The sequence below is a fragment of the Eumetopias jubatus genome, unplaced genomic scaffold (genome assembly GCF_037043125.1).
Source record: "Eumetopias jubatus isolate StellerSeaLion01/CBP00866 unplaced genomic scaffold, mEumJub1_p1.0 scaffold_14, whole genome shotgun sequence".
In the NCBI taxonomy this organism is placed as follows: domain Eukaryota; kingdom Metazoa; phylum Chordata; class Mammalia; order Carnivora; family Otariidae; genus Eumetopias; species Eumetopias jubatus.
The window spans coordinates 68,483,890-68,508,444 of record NW_028274820.1 but is presented as its reverse complement, the minus strand read 5'-3'; the positions used below and the strand labels follow the sequence as shown (position 1 = coordinate 68,508,444).

Sequence of the window (24,555 nt, the reverse complement as noted above, 5' to 3'; positions counted from 1 at the left end):
GGATTAGAATAGGGTTCCCCATTTCTTCTATTACCCACGTGTTTCTCTGAGAGTCTCTCTATCAGAAATGTCTCTGCAGAAACTCATGCCTTGGCTTTAATCTAGGGGTAAAGCCTGGTGTCTACTGTTCCTTTTCCATTTTTAATTCCTAGCTGTCCCCCAAAGGTACAGCCTTATCTCTACCTTTGCTCTGCCCTTTGGTCCATCCCAGAGTCTCCCCAGGGCTCTTCCTGGTGGGCAGTGTGAGCAGAGAAGCAGCAGGCCCAACTAGCCTAGCTATTTTTTTTAAAAAAAGATTTTATTTATTTATTTGACAGAGAGAGACACAGCGAGAGAGGGAACACAAGCAGGGGGAGAGGGAGAGGGAGAAGCAGGCTTCCCGCCGAGCAGGGAGCCCGACGTGGGGCTCCATCCCAGGACCCCGGGATCACAACCCAAGCTGAAGGCAGACGCCCAACGACAGAGCCACCCAGGCGCCCCTAGCCTAGCTATTTGGAAGGAAGATCTTTAATGAACTACCCTGATGGTTGTCTTGTTTGCACTTGTTGAATCTGACTTTAAAATTTCTCTTTGGAAGGGCGCCTGGGTGGCTCTGTCAGTTAAGCATATGCCTCTGGCTCAGGTCATGATCCCAGGGTCCTGGGATGGATCCCCTGTCCGGGCTCCCTGCTCGGCAGGAAGCCTGCTTCTCCTCTGTCTGCCTCTGCCCCTCCCACTGCTCGTGCACGCGTGTTCTGTCTCTCTCAAATAAATAAAATCTTAAAAAAATAGGATAAAATTTCTCTTTGGGGAGGAAGGGATCCCATCTGAAATACTCATCTCCAACCTGTATTTTGGGTTGTATTCTTTTAGCTCTGATTCCTTCATAATTGCAATGCCTTATGACTTATGCTTCACTGTTAGCAGACTTTAATATTTTTCCACCACTGTTAGGAATTATTTCTTTTAAACTACATTTTTCAGATCTGTCAATGAAACTTAGAACGGAAGAAAATAGATGCAAATGCTGCATCCTTCAACTTAAAGCAGAAGTTCCAAGAGGTTATTTAACCTTGTTAACAAAAGGAAAATCTTGGTAAAAATATATGGATTTGCTTACCATTTTTTTTCTCCCTCTTTTTCTCTCTCTCTCTGTTTCTGTAAGAATATGCATGCATGTGTATACACACAAATATATGCATATATTTTTCCAAATCTTAAAAATAATCTTTTAAAGTATTAGGGTCATCAATTTTATGGATGAAGAAACTCAAGGCTTAAGAACTTTCAATTAACTTGATTTAATTTCAAATAAGTAGGAAACTTTGTATTATACTTGACCTAGTACATCCTTTGTCTATTTTTACCTATTTTAAAGTGATTTATCCCAACTAGACTTTGAACTCTGTCATTTTGGGATAATGGTTTGTTCACCTCTGTCACTGGTACCTAGCAGTGGCTGATACATACAGTAGGCATTCAATGCGTGTTTGCTGAATTCAATTGAAGTGAAAAAAACAGAATTCTAAACCTAGTATCTCTGATTTCAGAGCTTACATTGTTTATACCTCACTCTATCACCAGAGCTAACAATTGCTTTAATTCTTCAGAGTTAAGACACCACTGTCTCCCAATGCAAATGTAAGGAAACTGCATTCTCATGCACTCTCTTCCTCTAGCCTGAGGCATTTTCCCAAGGGCTCATTTGCATAGTCAGAAACTATTCTGGACAGGAGGCTCCAGCAGCAAGTTTTAGAGACTAGAACCCTAGAGGACAAGGGGCATATATCCTGTTTGCTTTTCTAGTTGGTTCCTGCATGCCACAAAGTTAATATACAAATTGGAAATATTAACGAGATGTGAAAATAGAATAATGTCAGGAGCAACAGCTTTGGAGACAATGGGGGCAACCAGTTTAAGCTGAGGCTGCGCTAGCACTGAAATTCAGCCCTGATCATGACTAGCAAACAGCACTTAAAGAACATCTGTGCCCATAGATCCACCTACGCTAGTGCTTTTGCTTTGGTTTAAGAGGAAAAAGGAGGCCGTACTTGCAGGCTTATATGGATATATAAAGGCTGAAAATGGGCCGATGGGATGCAACTTCAAGTATCTTCCCAGGATTGAATCCATGGGCCTTGTTCTGAATCCTATGGAGGGTAAAAGATCTCTTTGCAAGGAACACTTTCAGACTTGGGCATGAGTAGCATTGCTTGGCTTCCCAGACTGTAGATAAAATGCAACACAGAGTGAGTACCATTGAGCATGGTCTTCATTTCTGCTCCAGACTCATTAACCATTGTGATTCTAGTCCTGTGAATTAGTGCATTGATGATGGAGGCTAGAGTAACCACAGGATACCCATGAAGACCAGGATGTTCAGCAGGAGGTGATAGAAACCCAGTGGATAGCTGTGCAGAAAAGCAGTAGTGCCTAGACCACACTTGTAATTATTGTAGACAAATGACATACCTCATGGGGCATCCCTCAGAACTTGTGTGGGGAGCCTTTTCTCCATTCCTAATATCATATCTGTTTAGGCATAGTAGTATTGCTTACTTAATAAAATAGGTTCCGAAGTCTAACTGCCCAGTCTGGACACAAAATGTTGCCATTTGCCAGTTGTGCCCTGCATTTACTCCTTAACCTTTCTGTGTTCACGATACATGTCCACAGAACAGTACTGCCCTCAAAGTATCATTGTGAATATTAAATAAAATAAAGGACCCTAAACACAGCATAGGGCTTGGTCCACTTTAAGCATTAGTTTGTGTTAGCTGTGTTGTTACTGTAATTAGTATTATCATCATTATTATTTTTTAGTTCATCTTCATTTAGAGCATTAGACCTGCACATCCCACTCTACTTTTCATTTTCTCAACACTGTTGTGTTATCATGGGCTTCAGAGGTTTTCTTAATAGTCATCTGTACGCAAATGCTAGGCTCTCGCTATAAATTTTCCCTTTTCCTTTTGATTGTGATATTTGTTGACATTTTTTCCTTTACTTTGCACTGCATCACTTATTTACCTATTATTTATTATGTCTACTATATGTTAAAGATTCTTCTGAGAACTAGGTATACAGCATTAGGCTACCCTCAAGGAGCTTACATTCTAATGGTGGAGACAGACAATAAAATAAACCCATATATAATGTAATGCCAGGTCAATGTAAGAGCTATGAAGAAAAATAGAAGGCAAATGAAGAGAGAGTGACAGGTGATACCAGCTTAAAGAAAGAAATCAGGAAAAGCACCCCTTTATTTGTAACAGAGCATAGGGAAAGGCAGAAGTTTTTGTGTGTCTTAATTAATGAAAGCAGTAGGGTTCTCAGAGGTGAGCAATTAGGAGTCTCCTTCATAACAACAAGACAAATTGTTGAGCAGTTAGAAGTATGACAGAGGAAACCAAAGAACAAGACAGCTAAGAAGAGCTCTCCTGAGATAAATCAAAGCCTCAAAGACTACCCCTGCAAAGGAGCCCAGCTTTAACTGGATCAGATTATGAGGCAATTTATGACCCAAGGTGTTGTCAAAAACAATTGAGAAATCAGCTGTTAATCAGTGGAGACTAACAGCTAGGTGTGATAACAAGCCCAAAGCTTAATACGGGGTTCAATCATGGGGCGCCTAGGTGGCCCAGTCGTTAAGCGTCTGCCTTTGGCTCGGGTCATAATCCCAGGGTCCTGGGATGGAGCCCTGCGTTGGGCTCCCTGCTCCGTGGAAAGCCTGCTTTTCCCTCTCCCACTCCCCCTGCTTGTGTTCCCTCTCTCGCTGTGTCTCTCTCTGTCAGATAAATAAAATCTTTTAAAAAAATATGGGGTTCAATCAAAGAAAACTGGCTAAAACTGTAGTGTCCCTGGGGAAGGAAGGCAGAGAAACTGTGCATATGCCTAAAGTAGATCAATAGAAATTATATAATCTGAAGAAGGGAGAAGGAAAAGCACAAGAACCACATGACAATCTTAGACACACAAAAGCATTTGACAATATTCAACAGCCTTTCATGAAAAAAATATACAACAAACTAGAAATAAGAGGGAATTTCCTCTATCTGATCAAAGGCATCTATAAAACTTTCACATCGGATATCATAACTTAATGGTGAAAAGCTGAAGGCTTTACCCCTTAAGATAAAGAACAAGACAAGGATGACTACTCTCACCAACTCGCACTGGAAGTTCTAGGCAGAGTAATTAGACAAGAAAAAGAAATGAAAGACATCCAGGTTACAAAGAGAGAAGTAAAACTATCTCTAGTTTCAAATGACATTATCTTTTATATAGAAAACCGTAAGGAATATCTTTTCTATGAACAATCCTAAGGAATCCACTGCTAAATGAGTTAAGCAAGGTTGCAGGATAATCAACTTACAGAAATTGATTGTATTTCTGTATAGAGCAACAAACAATCGCAATAACATCAAAAAGAATAACATACCTAGAAGTAAAATTAATAAATGAACTGCAAAACTTGTAGTGTTAAAAACTATAAGATATTGTTGAAAGAAATTAGAGAAGACCTAAATAAATGCAAAGACATTCACATTCGTGGATCAGAGACTTAATATTTTTAAGGTAACCGTACTCCCCAAATTGATCTACCAATTCAATGTAATCTTTATCGAAATGCCAGCTGGCTTCTTTGCAGAAAAGACATCATGGGGACTGTGGAGTAGAGAACAGGTGGAGGAGATTAAAGTAGAGGTGGAAAGCCCACTTTACAGGCAATTCTATTCATCTATGTGAAAAGTGATAGGCTGGGCTAGGCTTGTGGTGGTGGGGATGGAGAGATATGACTAGATTCAAGACATATTTAGTGGGTAAATCTGCAAAAATGTGAAAATAAACCTAGGGGTAAATAACATGAGTCTGTAAATGAACATGGTATTGGAATAATTTACTCTAATGAGCTCTTCAGAGAATAACTGCCAAATGAATCTAAATAAATAATGAGAATCTGCTCATTGACTAAGATGCAAAGCTATTCTTCAGTGAGTGTTCTGCATAGAAAGCAACATCTTTCTTAATTGTTCTTGGCAACTTCTCAGAAGTTCTCATATAATTGTTTTATTGTGGAGCAGTAAGTCTAGCTGTATCTTCCAAAAACTTCTTCCCAAAGTAAAGTCTTTAGCAGAGAATAGGGGGATAAAACAGCACAGGTGCTCAGAACTCCTCATAAAAAATAGAAAGTCATTTACTCAGAATGAATATTTAAAGCTATTATATTATTGACTTAAAGGATTCAGTAAATGGGGGTCTGAACTTTGTTTCTGATCTCAGTTTTTTGAGTTACAATTGACATGTACAATTGTAAGCTATTTTTTTTTTAAAGTGGACTCCATGCCCAGCATGGAGCCCAATGGGGGGCTTGAACTCATGACCATGAGATCAAGACCTGAGCTGAGATCAAGAGTTGGACCTTCAACCGACTGAGCCACCCAGACTCCTTACAAATTGTAAGCTATATAAAGTGTGCATCATGGTGTTTTGATATGTGCTTGCATTGTGAAAGAATTCTCCCCATCTAGTTAACTAGCACTAAAGTGATAACTAGCATTTATCACTTTACATATTTATTTTATTGGAGTGAGGGTAAAAAGATTTAACTTCTACTCCTTTAGCAAATTTCAGTTACAGAATACAGTATTATCAACTATCACCTGAACTTTTAAGCAATTTTTTCTGTCTCTCATCTTTAAGATCCTATTGCAGATAGCAAGAAAGACAAATAGGTTAAGTAGTGGTTTTCTTGTAAATTATGAGTTCATTCTCAGGTTGCTAAATCAAACGGATTAAACCTACTGCTGTTGATTTAATCATTTAACTGAGTAATGGCATATTTTAGCCTCGTATTCTATACTTCAGGTTTGAGCTTTTTCCATCAGCAAAATTCATCCTTTTAATTTGTCACTTTCATTCTAACTATTGATTTTTTTTTACAATTTATTTAGCCCTATTTCTGTACTTGTGATGATCTCATTTGAAGCTCATTTTGTCAAATATTTTAACATCTGATTTTGTGTGTGCTTTCAGAATTAGATAGCCTAGAGGGAAAATGCTTTGCTGAGCCAATAATAAAAATACTATTTAGAAAATTCTATACCACCAGATACAGTTGACATGGATTATTAGAATTTTTAGTTGACTATGGTTATTCTAGTCTTTTGTATTCACTGAAACCAAAGCTCCTGTTTTTTGTTATCAGAAGGAACTACATTATTTTGTACAAATAGTTCTGCCAAATAGGTGCTGAATTCAATTTACTAATATCAAAACTAATGTATTTTTATATTTAACCTTTTTGCTGTAACAGTATTAAAATGTAAACGTTTTTAATGTGACATGGTTATAGAAATTTCAGGATCTGAAAATTAGGTATCTTTTATGACAGATAATGTTTTTGTTCTAAGAATTAATTTAGTTTAATTTGATTCTAGGTAAGCAAAAATCAGGAAAAGTTTTGATTAATAAAGTTAAGGAAAGAAAAGAGTAGGTCCTTAAATGAAACCCTCTGTGGAAATGTTTTTAAATCAAGTACATTTTATAGATATAATATATAAATTGTGTTTGTGTGTGTGTGTATATATATATCTATATATATATATTGCAATACATATCCATTTACACAGGCTCCAGATATAACCAAGCAAGTGTGACAGACGGTTATACTGGCTGCTACGAGGCTCCACCTATTTGGATAATCATCCTTTGGCTTAAATCACACTACATATCTTTCCTTGACAACCAAATTAAGTTAGAGGGAAAGAGAACATTAGCAGTTACTATGTGCTGATCATGGGGCTTGGTCCCAGCTTCATAAATTGATTTCAGACATTTAGGACACCAAAAACTCCAACATGTTTTTTTCTCAGTGATACTATCTATAATTAAATAATAGCACAGTTAACTCCAAAGATACCAGGCCAAATTACTATCACAAATAAAAAATAATGCATCCAAAATTATAGCAAAACAAAACAAAACAAAACACTGAGATAGTAGTGTCAAGAAGAAGTTATGATAAATGTTAATAATTACTCACAAATATTGCAAATATTTCTCTTGGTGCACTCCATAGCACAGTGTATGCACAGGGCACTCACTTTTCCAATCTGGTAATATTTCAAGGGGAGAGGAGGTATTTTTGTTGCATGTTCTCATCTTACTAGTCCTCTTTGGAAAACGGTTAAACTTTGGATGCAGCTCTATGAATTCAGTGGGTCAATATTTCTGACGTGATTTAATCTCAGAGAAGCTGGTGTTTCAGAGCATGATAAGCTACCCTGTAAGATATAGACACATGATGGATGGGTGCATAGATATCTAGACAGATAGAAGTGTCTGCTTCTTGGATACTTCCTATGCATCAGATATGGTACCAAATGGTTTGCATAATTACTCCTTACAACAGAACTATACTCCCCATGTAAAAAGTGTGCAAACAGCAAGGTTTATTATTGTACCAATGTCAAATGTGGGCAGATTAGGAATCCACGCCAGGCACGTCTGTTTCCAAATCATGTGCTTTTTAAAAATAATAGTACTGTGCTCTGTCTTATTTTTTTTTTTTAAGATTTTATTTATTTATTTGAGAGAGAATGAGAGATAGAGAGCCTGAGAGGGAAGAGGGTCAGAGGGAGAAGCAGACTCCCTGCTGAGCAGGGAGCCCGATGCCGGACTCGATCCCAGGACTCCAGGATCATGACCTGAGCCGAAGGCAGTTGCTTAACCAACTGAGCCACCCAGGCGCCCTGCTCTGTCTTATTATATTAACAATTGTATAGGAGGTGTTTACTGGGTGCCAGTGTGTTTACTCTTTGATTATATGTTATGTGTTTCAAATACATGATCTCATCTCAGCAAGGTATTATTTTACATATGAGGCTCAGAAAGACCAAATATTAGTTTTATGGCCACCAAATCCTTCTGTGGCTTCTGTGTTGACCTTCCAAATTCAATCACTTGGCAAATATGATGTCTTTACTCTTAGGAATTTTAATAATCAATGCATAGGAAGCAAGGGGCAGTATCTTTTTCCTTTTCCCCCTTTTATTTTTTTTAAAGATTTTATTTATTTGAAAGAGAGAGAGAGAGAGAGCACAAGCAAGGATGAGGGGGAGAAGCAGACTCCCCTGATGAACCTAATGTGGGGCTGAATCCCAGGGCCCTGGGATCATGACCTGAGCCAAAGGCAGTCCCTTAACTGACTGAGCCACCCTGGTGCCCCTCTTTTTCTCCCTTTTTGATGAGGTAATTGAACCACAAACAATTCAGTGACTTGCAAATTCTCCTTAGCCAGTCAGTGGTAAAGTCAAAATTATAGCTCCTGGATCTGATTCATGCTGTTTCTCTGGAATCTTCCTCACCTGAGGAGGCTATAGTCAGCTTTTGTTATTCCACTGCCCAGCAAGCTTCCTGACTTTCACATGCTTGTCTCCTCTTGGTGGGCTCCAAGGAGACCAGGAGAACATTGCCTGGTAGAAATAGTGCCTGTCTTTGAATCTACAGCAAGACCATGATGGGTCTCTCAGCAGTGTGGGGTATTTTCCCCATGTATAGAGTGTGTGTGTGTGTGTGTGTGTGTGTGTGTGTGTGTGTGTGTGTGTTGCTTTTTTTTTTTTTAAGATTTTATTTATTTATTTGAAAGAGAGAATGAGAGACAGCACGAGAGAGAAGAGGGTCAGAGGGAGAAGCAGACCCCCCACTGAGCAGGGAGCCTGATGTGGGACTAGATCCTCAGACTCCAGGATCACGACCTGAGCCGAAGGCAGTTGCTTAACCAACTGAGCCACCCAGGCGCCCCTGTGTGTTGCTTTTAATAAAAGACACTTTTGGGGGGATAATATGCTGGCTTAACTTCAGCTTAAAAAATCAGTTTTTCTGCTTGTAATCTAAACACTCTCCAAAGATGTGTAAACCTGATAAATAATCCATGATAAAGGACTCATAAGCAGAACCTATCCTGCACATACATTTCCCAAGGGGAGTACCAAAATGATTTGCAAAGCAGATTCTACAGAAAATGCATTCTCTTCCACATACAGGAGAAGTGTGGATACTGTGAGAATGTAAAGGCCTGCTTCCCAAGTGGCCTTGGCAGAGGAGAACACTCCTTATTACCATGACACTGGGTAATGTGGACTGTTAGCTGTAATGGGGGCAAAGCGGGGTCAGCCCCTTGTACTGAGCCAGATGGCCAGTGTTGGCAAGAAAGACGAAACAACTGAGGAAGCTCACACCATCCTTGTTCCCATGAGGTTTAGTGCAAATAGCACATACTTAATCAGGTAACCTGAACTAGTTACCTTTCCTGGTCAGTAAAATGATGATAAAAGTAATAACAGCTACAGTGATGACCTTACAGGGAAGATGGTTGAGAAATTTTGAAGAAACTGTGGGTTTGTGTGTGGGTGTGTGTGGTGTATGTGTGTGTAATGTAACATACGTATAACTAGGTATTATGTACTGTATACATAACACACAACGCAGTGTTTGTGCACTGACTCATTCATCCACTCAAATGCACGGTAAGTGCTGGCCTCCTAGGTTCTTTTTGTCTTGCCCCCTCTCCCTACCTCAACCTGATTTTTGCCCAAATGCTTGGGATAGCTCTGAAATCCCTTTTTCTATTTTGATTTGAATTTACAACTCATTTTGATGGTTTAAAGAAAACATCATCTCCTCTCTTCTACTATAAGAATTATGACTTAGATGTTTCTGTCAATTCTAAGCAACTGACTGCTCCTCAGGACAGTAAACAACTGAAATTGGAGGGTTTCAGAGATTGGTTATCTTGCCTTTTGAGTCACAGACACAAAAGGCAAAAACAGAGGTAAGAGAAAAAGCATTCACCCGAATCTGTGCTGCTCTCTCAAAGCTGTCTTTTTCTCCTGCAACCTCATCCACTCATCAGCCCGCAGCATTCCCTCATCCCCATGGATATTCAATAGCTGAGCTGAGTTGGCTATCCTTTATGTTAGGGTCAGAGTATGTTTCCCAGTTAGAATGCCTGAAATAGCATCTCTAGGCAATTTCCTCCTTGTTCTCTGCCTCAGTGTCTTTACACAGACTGTCCCTTCTGTCTCAGCACTGCAACACTGCCAACAAGCCCCAGGGACCCCTCAGCCCCTGTACAATCCCACCTCTTAATTAAGTCCTATGAAGCTTTCAGATCCTAGCCAGCTGCTTAGGTAAATTGGATCCTCTTATTATACATTCTAAAAACAAACAAAACAAAACAAAAAAACCCACATTTTTTCAAAGCACTTGCCACAGGTTGCAATGATATGCGTGTGTGTATGTGGTTATTTGACAAACATCTGTCTTCTGCACAGCACTGTAAGCTACAGAACAGTGGAGTTTGTGTCTTTTCTTCTCTATCACATCACCGTACTGAGGACAGTGCTGGGCACATGGTAGGCACATGTGCGTTTGTTGAATGAATACAGTATTGGTAGGAAGACTCATTCCCGTAAATATTCCAAAGCCTCAACTCCACCTAGGATGATGCTGAAATGTCCCCTTAGACGGGGTATTCACTGAAACACTGAGTAGAACAGTCAGTCTTGGGAAAAATCAAGGATGCTTTTCAGGCCCATCATGGTCCATCCTTTTGTTTAAAACCTATTTCACATACTGTGTATGGTGGCAGCTTGAATACAACACCCAGGAAATATGAGCTGGTCTCTCTGTTCCACGACTGGGTCACCTGCCCTTCTGAGCAACAACAAGCACATGGAAAGAGAAGGGCATCAACCTCTGTAGCTCTCCTATGATGTGCCCAGCACTTTGCCTTCACTGTTTCCTTAAAGGGAAGAACTGTAATTCTGCTTATTCCATGTTCCCTAAGACACCTCTTTGAGTCTTGGACATATAGCAAGCATTGTATTAACCATTCATTAATGCTTGTCAAAGAAATTTCATTTATGAAAACAGGGACCCTGTGACATGTGGGCAACCGTGGACAAACAAAAACAATGGTGGCTTATGAGGACATGTTTTACACTTCTGTCACTTAGAAAAGAGAACCATAGCAGGGATGAATTCTGAAAATTAAAAAAAAATATGTTTGCTTAGTGCTATAGGAGAAAGTGTTGAAGTAAAGGCAATTAAGGATGTATGCTAATCATGGAGATAAATTCTTAGCTAACTGAAAAACCAAGATAGCCAAACTTTAATAGGTGTGGATAAGGGGTGCTGATTATATGGCACTTCGCTCCAAGGACATCCCTTAAGATGTCTGTCTGGCCTCAACATAGGCAAGCCCTGAAGATTTTTTTGGCTCAATCTTCAATCATTTTAACACCTGGAAAATCTCCTTTCATCTATACCTCCCCCAGTTCTCCCCCAAATACTAGAGTACTTTGAAAGAAATCACTGGTATTATAACATTTCATCCATGAATGTGTCAATCCTAAAAGATAAGGACTTTTGCTTTTAATATAACCACAATACCATTATTATACCTTAAAAAAAAAAGAATCCCTTAGTGTCTTATTCAGTCGGTGAGATCTCCCAGTATGTCATATAAATGCTTTTATTGTTGGTTGGTTGGCTGTTTTTTCTTTTGTTTATTTCCACAGTTGTCTTGTCGGAATCAAATCTAAACAGGATCCCCATTATGCATTGGTTGATATATCCCCTGTGTCTCTTGTAATCAATAGTTTCCTCCTCCTTTGTATTTTTATTTGCAATCTATCTTTGGAAGAAAGTGGGTCATTTGTTCCGTAGAGTATTCCACACGCTGCATCTCATTACTGTGTCAATGGGGTATTGTAATATGCTTTTCTGATTCTTGTGTTTCCTGTACAGTTGTACTTAGAGGCTTGACAGGTTTAGGTTCCATGTTTGGCAAGAATATGTCATAGCTGGCATTTTGTACTTTCTTTTGCATCCTATCAGGAGGCACATAGTTGCTTATTGTCTCTCTTTTTTGTTATCTTAAACTTGATCAGTAGATTCAAGTGTTGTTAACCTGAGTTGTTCATAGTAAAGTTTTTTTTTTAACTTTTCACCAAATGATTTTATTTTATTTATTTATTTTGAGAGAGTGAGAATGAGAGAGAGAGAGAGTACATGAGAGCGGGGAGGGTTAGAGGGAGAAGCAGGCCCCTCACCGAGCAGGGAGCCCGATGCGGGACTTGATCCTGGGACTCCAGGATCATGACCTGAGCCGAAGGCAGTTGCTTAACCAACTGAGCCACCCAGGCGCCCCTTCACCAAATGATTTTAATAGTCTTTGATTGCTTTTTGCCTGGATCCAGTTTTCATTAGGGGTTCTGAAATGTTGATACTCCTAATTCCATCATTCTTTCTGCATTTATTACTTAGAAATCTTTTGTAAAGAACCTTCTCTCATCAATGGAATATGAATATGTGTCTATGTATATATTCTTCATTATAGTTTGTACACAAAATGCAGAACAAATGCCTTTCCTTTGTTTACCAGTTTTCAGATTGAGTGGGTTTAGTTGCATCTTCTAACATTGATCACAAGTTTGGTTTTCTTTTTAATATATCACTATGAACGCATGGATTTAAACATGTTTGATATGACTCAACTCATTGCAGTTATTATCCTTATTGATAGTTCAACTCTCCCATTTTTGAGACAAGTGGAAGCCAGTTAAAGTCAGCTCTAGAGTCCTTTTGATATGACCCCAATGATTTTCAATAACTTCCTTACTTTCAAGATTGAGGTGTCAGGGTTTATGTTGTACATTTGCTGCTGCAGACCTCAAATCAGCCATTTCTCCAGAGTTTTATTGGTAGTTTTCTTCTCTATTTCTAGAAGCTCTTTATACATGAGGTGATATAAGCAGCAGTATTTTTTTCCCAGTTGGCCTTCTGTCTTTTTACTTTATATATGTGAACATTGCTTCTCGGTTTTGAGTCCTAAGTAGAAAAGTATTCTGCACTCTATAAAGGAATTCATCCATGTTTTCTTCTAGAATATATGTAATTTCACTTTTCAAATTTAAATTTCTAATTAATTTGGCATTTATGCTAGTACACAGTTGAGGGGTAGATCAATGTTGTCCTTTTCCAAATGGCTATCTAATTATCCCAATAGATAGAGTTATTAAAAAGTCCGTCTTGCTCTTCTCTTCCTTTTCCTCCATTTCCTTTTTTTTAAAAGATTTTATTTATTTATTTGAGAGAGAGAATGAGAGATAGAGAGCACGAGAGGGGAGAGGGTCAGAGGGAGAAGCAGACTCCCCGCTGAGCAGGGAGCCCGATGCGGGACTCGATCCCGGGACTCCAGGATCATGACCTGAGCCGAAGGCAGTCGCTTAACCAACTGAGCCACCCAGGCGCCCCTTCTCCATTTCCAAAACAATTACCTATTAAAGCCATTTAGTGGAGTGTCCCCATGTAGAACATAGTGGCATGGACTGAGGCTGAGTAGGGTGAGAAGGCTCAAAGGAAAAAGGACTTACACAGGATATCAGAGTCCAGGTAGGGTCTGGAGGGTGTGTGTGTGTGTGTGTGTGTGTGTGTGTGTGTGTGTGTGTGTGTGTGTGGGTGGGTGGGTGGGTGTTGGGTAATGATGACCCAGTGTTAGGAATCAGAACCCAACAGTGGGAGGTAGACATTTACACGTGTGGGAATCAAGGTGTGAAATGTCAGGGCCCAAGCAGAGTGAGGAGGGCATATATACATGAGGCTGGTCAGGCATGGGGTCAAAGCCCAAGCAGGGAGTGGAAGATGTCTGCGCAAGAGAAGCCCACCACAGATTGTTGGCACCCGAGTAGCATGATGAAGTCATCTCTGGCGGGGAGGAATGTGGCAGCAGTGATGGGGGATTGATTATATCCAGAGGAATTGATCAAACAGGTAAATATGTAAAGGATTTCAGGAGCTGATTATCTCATTGTTGGAGAAGGGAGTCATTAATATAGAATGAAAGAAAACGAAAATCCTCAGCCTTCACTGAAAACTACAGAACAATACAGAGAGAAATTAAAGAATACCTAAACAATTGCAAAAATATACATTAGTGTATTGCAAAACTCATTATTGTTTAAATGTGCATCCTTCCCGAAGTGACTAGTAGATTCAATATCATCCCATTTGAAATTCCAGCATTTTGGTAAGAATTAACAAATTGATTTTAATATTTATAAGAAAACACAGAGGACCTATAATAGCCAAAACAATCTTGAAAAAGACATTAGAAGAAGAAAAAAGTTAGGAATCTTTAAGTAGATGTGCCTGACTGGCTCACGTGGTTAAGCGTCTGCCTTTGGCTCAGGTAATAATCCCAGGGTCCTGAGATGGAGCCCTGCCTCAGGTGTCCGATTCGGTGGGGAGTCTGCTTCTCCTTCTCCCTCTGCCCCTCCCCCCAATTTGTGCATGCTCTCTCTGTCATATAAATAAATAAAATCTTTAAAAAAAATCTTTATATGATCTTAAATCTTATAAAATTATAATAATTAATAAAGTATTTTTATTAGGGATAGAAATATATCCATGGTACAGGTTATCTTTAATTTCTCTTTGCAGCAGTTTGCTGTTTTCAGTATAGAGATCTTACATGTTTTTTTAAGTATATTAGATTTTTTATTCTATTGTGAATGGTTTTTAAATTTGATTTTTCAGTTGTTTGTTGCTAATATTTAGAAATATAATTAATTTTGGGACACCTGGGTGGTGCAATCAGTTGAGTGTCCATTCTTGGTTTTGCTTTGAGTCATGGTCTCAGGGTCCTGGGATTGAGCCCAGGACTGGCTCTGCTCTCACAACAGTCTGCTTGAGACTCTCTCTCCCTCTGCCCTCTCTACCCCTACCCCCTGTTAAATAAATAAGTAAATCTTTAAAAAAATAAAGAAATACAATTAATTTTGTATATTGACTTGTATCCTGTGTGCTTGCTATATTTCCTTGTTAGTTCCAGTAGTTCTTACAGATTCATTTAGAATTTCCTACATACATAATCATATCATCTATGAATAAAAATAATTTTAATTATTCCTTTCATATGTATACCTTTTGTTTCATCTTCTTGCCTTGTTGCACTAGCTAGGACTCCCTGTACAATATTAAATAGAAGTGGTGAGAGTGGGCAACTTTGCCTTGTTTCTGGACTTACGGAAAAAAGTATTCAGTCTCTCACCTAGATATGTTAGGCGTAGATTTTTTTTGTGGATACACTTGATCAGTTTAAAAAACTTCCTTTTATTTCTAATTTGCTGAGAGGTATTGTCATAAATGAATGTTTAATGCTTTTCTGTATGTATTAGGATGATCATATGGTTTTTCTTCGTTCTATTAAGATGATGAATTACTTTGATTGATTTCCAAATGTTAAACTTTGTATTCTTAGGATAAAGCTCACTTGGTCATATGTGTTATTTTTTTATATATTTCTTGATTTGGTTTCCTAATATTTTGTTAAGAGTTTTTCCATCTATGTACTGATAGATATTGGTCTATAATTTTCCTTTCTTTTAATGTCTGCTGTTTTATTATCAGGGTTATGTTGGCCTCATAAAACAGGTTTTGATATGTTTTCTCATCCTGTTTTCCAAAAGCACTTGGGTAATATTAGTTTTATTTCTTTTTAAAATGTTTATCACTAAAGCCATTAGGGCCTGGAGATTTCTCTGAAAAAAGCTTTTAACTATAGATTCACTTTCTCTAAGAGAGATGGAATTGTTCATCTTTTCTGTTTAATTTTGTTACTTTAGATAAATCTGTTGGGTTTTATCCCACGTCCTAAGAAATTTTTCCATTTCATTCAAGTGGTCAAATTTATTAGCATAAAGTTGTTCATTATTTTTTACTATCACCTTGTCAGTACCTTTAGGTCTTATATTAATATTCTTTGTCCTTCTCGATGTTAGGAATGTGTGCCTTCTCTCTTAATTGCCTTTTTCAGTCTTTTTTTTTTAAGATTTTATTATTTATTTGAGAGAGTAAGAGAGAGCACAAGTTGGGGGGAGGGGCAGAGGGAGAGGGAGATGCAGACTCTCCACTGAGCAGGGAGCCCGTGGGCCTCCATCCCAGGACCCTGGGATCATGACCTGAGCCAAAGGCAGACGCTTAACTGACTGAGCCACCCAGGCGTCCCTATTGTCTTTATCAGTCTTGACAAAGGTTTGTCAATATAAGTATTCTTTCAAAACCTAAGGTTTGGTTTATGATATTAATTATTAATTAATTTGTGCTTTTATCTTCATTTTGGTCATTGTGTATCTTCAAATATATCAGACACATTTCAATACTCAAATGTGTTAGAGTGACCTGTTCATGCACAGAGGCTAATCACTTAGGAAATGAATTTCTATTTGTCAGAAGTTAGAGACTGACTTTCTATAGAAGCTGTTTAACTAACTGCTGGACACTATTCAATTAAGGGAAAAAAGCAAAACAAACCCTTTAATAAATGAGAAATACAGATAGAAACATTAATATTATTTGATATTACTTAAATTTTACTTTAAACTTAAATGTGATAAATTATTCAAGTTCAAGCACTTGGACTGTAAAAAACATTTTATCTTCACAGCATATTGCATAATCAGTTACTCATGGGCAAAATTTTTCAGAATCTTTTGACAGTTAATGAGAAAAAAGAATCACAGACTTTGAGACACTAAAGAAAGTCATTCGCAATTGTACATTTGAATGTATGCTATTGTTAATTAGTAAATTAGTTTTTTAGTTAATTTAATAGGATTTTTTTCCCTGAGAAGCTGATATAAAGCTCGTGATGCTTGTAAATGATTGTATCTCTGAACTCAAGAAATAAGTATTTTGCAGAGAAACTGAAATTTTCATTAATATTGATGCCCTTTTAGGAAAAATAAGAAACCAAATTAAAACAAGATGTGGAAAAAATTCTGAGCTGAACAATAACCATGGAAGAAAAAGATGAAATTGTCAAAACATAAAAGCTGTTGGCCCCAAGGGAGCCACTTCTCAGGCATGTTTGTTCAGATCTTAAAGAAAAGATTACTTTTTTGCTATTTAAATTCCTTTTTATCTTATAAACAGATATAAAGCTTCTTTATTAATATTAGAAAGCTAGCATAATCCTGATACCTAATTCTAATAGAAATAACACACAGAGGGAAAAAACCAAAACACATGATATGCTCATTTGTAAATGTTAATTCACAAATCCCAATAGAAAATTTAATTCTGAAATATAAATTTCAGAAACTCAATGGTTAATATTAGAATTTCTAGTAATATCATTAATTAGTTGAACATATTTCAAATGTCTGATGGAATAAGAATAAGGGGGAAAGCTGAATTAAACAAAGTCAAAGAAATTTCCTGGCTGCAACTCTCCTCACAAACTTAATTTGTTCAAATACAAGGAAAACTTGTCTTCACTCTTGACAAACTTAGTTGATCATAAAACCTTTTTTTTTAGATTTTAATTTTTTTAAGTAATTTCTACACCCAGTGTGGGGTTTCATTTATATTTACATTTATAAGCCTTTCTGTATTTCCTTTTCACAGACAGGTATAACTTTTGCAATCTGAAAAAAAATGCTATTTAAAAAAAAAAAACAAAACACTGAGATGCTCTCTGTTGCCCTCGTAAGAGTCTAAAATACATTAGAAGGCATATAAGTTTCTTAATGATTTGGCCCTTCCTTTTACCACAAGAATCCACTGACTGAGACAGCTAGGCTCCCCCTTAAAACTTTTTTTAATGCTAGAAATAATGTGCTTTACAACTCAGTTTGAGAAATGTTGAAAACGTCGATACATGAAAGGGGGATAGCAAGGTGATCATTTTGATAGATGTTAAGACAGCAAATGACAAAAAAAGAAAAAGGAGTAAACACAGTTACATATTTAAGAATGCTTGGAAATTCTAACTGGAGTACTGGTGCAAGAAAAGAAAAAACAGAAGCAAATGCAAAGAGGAAAAGAATATATAGTATTCCTTTATAATGACTGGTTATCAGGAAAATAACTCAAAAAAGTCAACCAGTAAATGTTAAAAACATAAAAATGTTCAATAAGATAATCAGCAGAGTGAAAACAAAAAGTATATTAACAAAAAATAAACTGTTAGGAAATAGGTGGGAAAATGTCCCATTTTCAACAACCACAAAATATAGAAATTAAATAGGAAAAAATAAAATTATTGTGGACTTACATGAACAAATGATTCAACTCCAAAGAATGACATAAAGAAGACTTGGATAGTTAGAGAGACAACATGAATCTGACAAAAAGAATATCAAGTTATCTAAAGAAATGCAGTATAAGAAAAGCAAGTAGAGTTGAGACATCTGGCTAAGTGTTTGGGGGGAAAAGAAATAATTAGAGCTCCACTTCACATATTACATAAATATAAATACTACGTGGATAAAAAATGTGATTACCAGGATAAATCATGTAATATTATTCATATAATCATGCAATGGGGGATGCCCTTCTAAGCCCAATGCCAGAACGAGACCCCGTAAAGGGAAAGATTGATAGATTCAGTTATCAAAATGTTGGAAAACTTTTTTTAAAAAATATTTATTTATTTGTTTTAGAGAGAGAAAGCACACGAGTGGCGGTGGGGAAGGAGGGGGCGCAGAGGGAAAGAATCTTAAGCAGACTCCCCTCTGAGCGCCGAGCCCAACACTGGGCTTGATCTCAGGACCCTGAGATCATGACCTGAGCTAAAAGCAAGAGTTGGATGCTTAACCAACTGAGCCACCCAGACGCCCCAGAAAACTTTTTTTCCTATAGCTTCTATGCAACAAAATACCCATGAACATAATTTACCAACAAACAAAAATATTTTCAATATATACTACAAAGAGTAAATATCCTTAATATAAGATCTGATAAGAAAAGAATTAATAAAATAAATGACAAAGGTTTTTAACATACAATTTGGAAGAGAAGAGAAAATTAACCAACTGATACATGAAAGTAGACTTTACTTCAATATTAAACAGAGGAACACAATTGACAATGAGTTGGAATGCTTTACTTATGAAGCTGTCAGTTGTTAAAAAACCTGATTGGTACTCAGTGGTTGAGGTGATGTAGGGCAGGAGAAAGACTGGAACTGTGTTTCAGTGGGCAGTTTAGCAGCATATATACCAACATCTTTAAATACCTTAAATGCAACTGTGAATGTTTTATTCCATGGGAATTTTTAGAGATCTACAATCTAAACCTTTTAGCGAAAGGTTTAGCTATGAAAGTTTACCATGGTATTGTTGTTTGAGTGAAAATTTGGAGAAGCATAAATGTTCACGATAGGAAATTGTTTAAATAAATAAATTGAACAAAAATAATTTATTCTAATATTATTAATTATACTGTAGGTGATATTTTGTGGTATGGAAATACTCACAGATATATTAAAAGGAACATACAGATTAAGAAACATTAAAGAGAGGGTGACAAGCAGAGACTAAGAACAGGATAGACTCACAGAGAAGACTCAGATGGATATACACGAAGCTGTTAAATGTAGCTATGTGAGGGGCTTGGGGTGTGTTTTCTTTGTGTTTTTAATTATCTGTAATTTAAAGAAAATTTTTATTATTATGTTCAATTAGCCAACATATAGTACATTATTAGTTTTTGATGTAGTGTTCAAGGATTCTTCAGTTGCCTATAACACCCAGTGCTCACCACCTCCCATGCCCTCCTTGATACCCGTCACGTGGTTACTCCATCCCTCCACCCCCATCCCTTGTAATTTTTTTTACAATCAACAGGCAATGTTTGTAACAACAACAAAAAGAAATAAAAAGTATTGTATCAATTGTGGATAATATTATACCAAAATATTAACAACAGGACAAAAGGACTGTGGGGGCTTTTCATTTATATTTACATTTATAAGCCTTCCTGTATTTCCCTTTCACAGACAGGTATAACTTCTGTAATCTGGAAAAAAAAAAACGCTATTAAAAAAACAAAACACTGAGATGCTCTCTGTTACCCTCGTAAGAATCCAAAATACATTAGAAGGTATATAAGTTTCTTCATGATTTGGCCCTTGCTTTTACCACAAGCCAGCTCTCTTACTACATCCTCTACTGCAGTCTAAGGCTAGACAGAAGGACTTTCAGTTTTCTACAAACAGGAAAGCTCACTCTCCCCTTGAGGCATTTGCTCCTGCCCACACCTCCCTTCCTCACTTCTCACAACACCTTTACTGGAAAATCTTCCTCACCCTTCACACGCTGCTTAGTGGGTCAGGTGCCTCATGCATACCTACATCATTTCACTAATTACATATCATTTTCTGTTTTCTTGTCTTTCTCCCTCACCAGGTTCTAAGCACCTATGAGGAAGTACTTAGTGAGTGATCAACTATTTATTGTTCTCAAAAGAGGTAAGGAAATAAGAGAATGAATGGAACCAGCCTCCATTTATCAGATGCTGCCGTGGGCATCTCATTTATTTTATCTCACTGAATCCTTACCAAGATTATATGAAGTAGGTATTATTTTGACCCTTTCCAGATAAGAAGACAAAGGAATTTGGATCACCCTGAGCAGCCCCCAGCACATAGTAAATGCTAATAATTATAGAATAAAAGAACACACATAGTCTGTGGTAATTTCTCTAAAGGCAAAACTAAATGAAGAATTGAGCTTATTACTGGATAACTAAAACAAAAAACACCTTGTTATGAGGGTGAGATTTAGAGTAGAAATGGGATTAAGTTGTTTAATTTCCGTTTTCTTTTTTGTCCTGAATTATTTTAGATGGCTACATAGAGTGCCTAGATTCATCTGCATTAAAACCCCTTGAGAATTTTTATAGGTTGAACCAAAACAGAATAATGAAATGAACCCTCCTAGGCAGAAAGGCAGAAGCAGACATGAAAGATGATTTCTCTGAATTATTTGGCTTTTATAGGAAGAACCATGATGAGCTTCTAAAAAATGCATTATTGATGTGATGTAATAAGGTGAGCTTTCTTTTTTCTTTTTTCTTTTCAAATAATGACTTATTTTATATTAACTGTGGTATGAAACATTGCCACTAAAAGTTGTTCTTAGCACAAGTGAATTGTATTTGATTTCATACCCTGCCTTTTCCATCTATTTCAATAGCTGTCATGTTTTGTCAATGAGGTTTTATTCATGTCATTATTTGATTTCTAGTTCAGCATGGATTCAATGGATTCAAGAGATTTTTCTTCCCCAAATCATACCCTCTGTTTCCTCCACTGAGTTTTCTCTGATTTCTGAGTAGTGCCTTGCTTACCTCCATATTTCATTTCCTTCTGCATAAAAATAACACTCTTTAATTGTGCTACAGTTGAGAAAATAGATGTTTCAAAATAATTATTTTTATTTTAAAAGGGCAGCCTCTACTTAATATCTTGAAAAATATTAAAATCCACAGCACTGTTCTCTTATTTTATATACAAATCCCACTTGCATTCAAGATTTTTATTGGAGTACCAGGACAAACAAACTCAAAATCTAATCGATAAAGGGAAAAATTGTTAATTAGGGCTTGATATAAAATTTACAAATTTAAATTATGCAAATATTAATGTTCTTCCCATTTGATTCTTCTCATTATCATTCAGTAATGATTTATTTGTTGTCTATTTAGTATTCAGTTGACACAAACATAAATACATACTGAGCCAATGTCCATTTTCTTCCTTTATACGACAGAAAGTCTTATGTGCCAGGCACTGTGCTAGACACAGTCTCTGTTCTCTTTAGCTTATAGTATAAAAGGAAGACAGATGGTCACACTAATGGTTGTACAATTACAAATCAAGATGAGTGCCCTAAAGAAAAGGAATATGGTTAGAGGAACTTCTCTGGGCTGGGTCAGTCAAGTGGCACACTTGCCAGACCTTTAAACTGTGGTCTCTGGCAAGTCTGTAGCCTACCTGGGCTGCCTGTGACAACACTGAAACACTTACCCTGCTAAACACTTGAGATGAAAAACTCGCTAGACCTGACCTGGTCTGAATTTTAAAATTCAGTTGGAAAATCTTCTGCTTCTACTGTTAACACTGCAACACATTATATTTTCAGGTTTAAAATAAGTTTTATCTTGGAGGTGGCTGCCCACCTACCAAGGCTTCATTTAGATCATGTGGCCCCAAGTGTTTGAGCATCCACAGCAAAGAAGGGTGTGGGAGAAGCACCAGAGAAAAATCTTTGAGTGTGTGGCAATGGCTAGGCAACATGGTAGCATATGGGACTTTGGCAGTAATGCATGGTGTTCCCTGGACAACTCTGTCCTGTTTCACCATTGCTCACAAAGAAACTCCCTTTGCACGCATGCACACACACACACACACACACACACGGACACCCCTTCACATCAAATGCATACACTTAATTAGAAACATTAGAGAAAAAGTTGATAAAGCAAGGTACTTGAGTCCATTAGGAAAACTTAAACCCAACAAAGGAACTGAATGAGTAAAATGAAAAACTGGCCTTTTGGCAAATATACATGGTCAAGGTAGACGTTGTACTTGGGAATGATTGGGTTTAAGGTTTAGTGAGTTCATGTCAGGTACTTGATGACTTCACATGGGACAAGTATCATCTTACCAAACTGCAAAAAAATACAACTCAGAAAGTGAAGTCATTTATCCAAGGTCACTTCACTTCTAAGTGGCAAACTAAATTTAAACTCGCTTGTTCAGAGTTCTTTTCCCATCATCATTTTAGGAAAAAGATGTTGAAATTAAAAACATGATGAAAAATCCAGTGTTCATCTTGTGCTTGCTGGAAAGGCTTATAGAAAGGATCCTGGGTGAGGAATGAAAGGTCTTATGTCCTGGTTGCCAGCATAATAGGTCACTACATAAAGGACAAGCCATCCTTCTTTAGAAAGAACCAGTTATTTCTAGGGTAAAAAACAAGGCCCTTACAAAACCAAAGGCATGGCCCATGAAAGAAATAATTGGTAACCTGGACTTCATTAAAATTAAAAACTTCTGCTCTGTGAAAGACACTGTCAAGAAAAAGAGAACAAGTCACAGACTGGGAAAAAATATTTGCAAAAGACACATCTGATAAAGGACTGCTATCCAAAGTATACATAAAATTCTTAAAATATAGTAAGAAAAAAACAACTCAGTTAAAAAATGGGTCAAAGAACTTTGACACCTCACCAAAGAAGATACAAATATGGCAAATAAGTGTATGAAAAGATGTTCTACAGCATATATCATCAGGGAAATGTAAATTAAAATAACAATGAGATACTTACTATACACCTGGTAGAATGGCCAAAATCCAGAACATAGCCAAAACAAAATGCTGGTGAGAATGTGGAGTAACAGAGACTCTCATTCGTTGCTGGTGGGAATGCAAAATGGTATGGCCATTTTGGAAGACAGTTTGGTCGTTATTTACAAAACTACATATACTCCTACCATACAATCCAGCAATTGCGCTCCTTGGTATTTACCCAAAGGAGCTGAACACTTATGTCCACACAAAAATCTGCACACAGATGTTTATAGCAGCTTTACTCACAATTGCCAGAACCTGGAATCAACCAAGATTTACTTTGCTAGATGAGCAGATACATAAACTGGTACATCCAGACAATGGAATATTACTCAGCGCTAAAAAGAAAGAAGCTATCAAGCCATGAAAAGATGTGGAGAAATCTTAAATGCATATTACTAAGTGAAAGAAACCAATCTGAAGGTTTCATACTATATGGTTCCAACTGTATGATGTTCTGGAAAAGGCAAAACTATGGAGACAATAGAAAGATGAGTGTTTGCTGGGGTTTTGGGGGGAGGGAGAGATGAATAGGCAGAGCACAAAGGATTTTTAAGGCAGTGTAACTATTCTGAATGATACTATAGTGATGGATATATGTCATTATACGTTTGTCCAAACTCGTAGAATATACAACGCCAAGTGGGAACCCTAAATTATCTCTGGACTTTGGGTGATTAGGATGTATCACTGTAGGTTCATTGATTTGTAACAAATGCACCACTACAGTGGGAGATGTTGACAGTAGGGGAGGCGGAGCATGTGGATAGGTGGGGCATCTGCACCTTCTTCTCCATTTTTCTGTGAACCTAAAACTGCTCTGAAAAGAATAATAAGATCTTTATAAAATAAAATAAAAAAGCCTGTATAATATTTTACTTTATCCAGTTCTCCATTTCTATAATCTCTGATCTAGAATCCAGTTGGATGAGTGATGATTTCATGTTTTTCTCAAAGATACCATTATGATCTACTCCTTCACTCTCTCATCTCTTTTCTAGTTTTTATCCTGATTTCTGTAATAATGTGAGTTACATGTTTGACAAATATTAGTTTATTATCTTGACTCTTCTATTCCTAAATGTGTATTATGATCAACAGTATAATAGCAGCGTAGCATTTGCGGAAAAGGGAAATTTGTAGGAACTTGTAGGAAAGAAATGTATACATACTTACTAGTTTCCAAGTAGTTTACATAATACAGAGAGCATTTAATCCTTATTACAACATCATAAGTCAATATTATCATGACCATTTTACATATGGATAAACAAAGACTCAAAATCAAGGTCATATAGCTCATGTTCCCATTTACTATTTGGTATGCAGTAATTGCACTGTAACATCTAAATCTGCTACAATAAGG

The 24,555-nt window shown here is 37.1% G+C and overlaps 1 long non-coding RNA gene across 1 annotated transcript in view; it reads left to right on the top strand.

Moving 5' to 3' along the window:
* The window catches only part of LOC148162524 (uncharacterized), a 108,385-nt gene that overhangs the window by 45,144 nt on the left and 38,686 nt on the right, over positions 1-24,555 (top strand). The window contains exons 5-6 of the long non-coding RNA XR_015766797.1: positions 20,238-20,299; positions 20,830-20,881. This is a non-coding gene — a long non-coding RNA (uncharacterized LOC148162524). The remainder of the gene's footprint in view (positions 1-20,237; positions 20,300-20,829; positions 20,882-24,555) is intronic.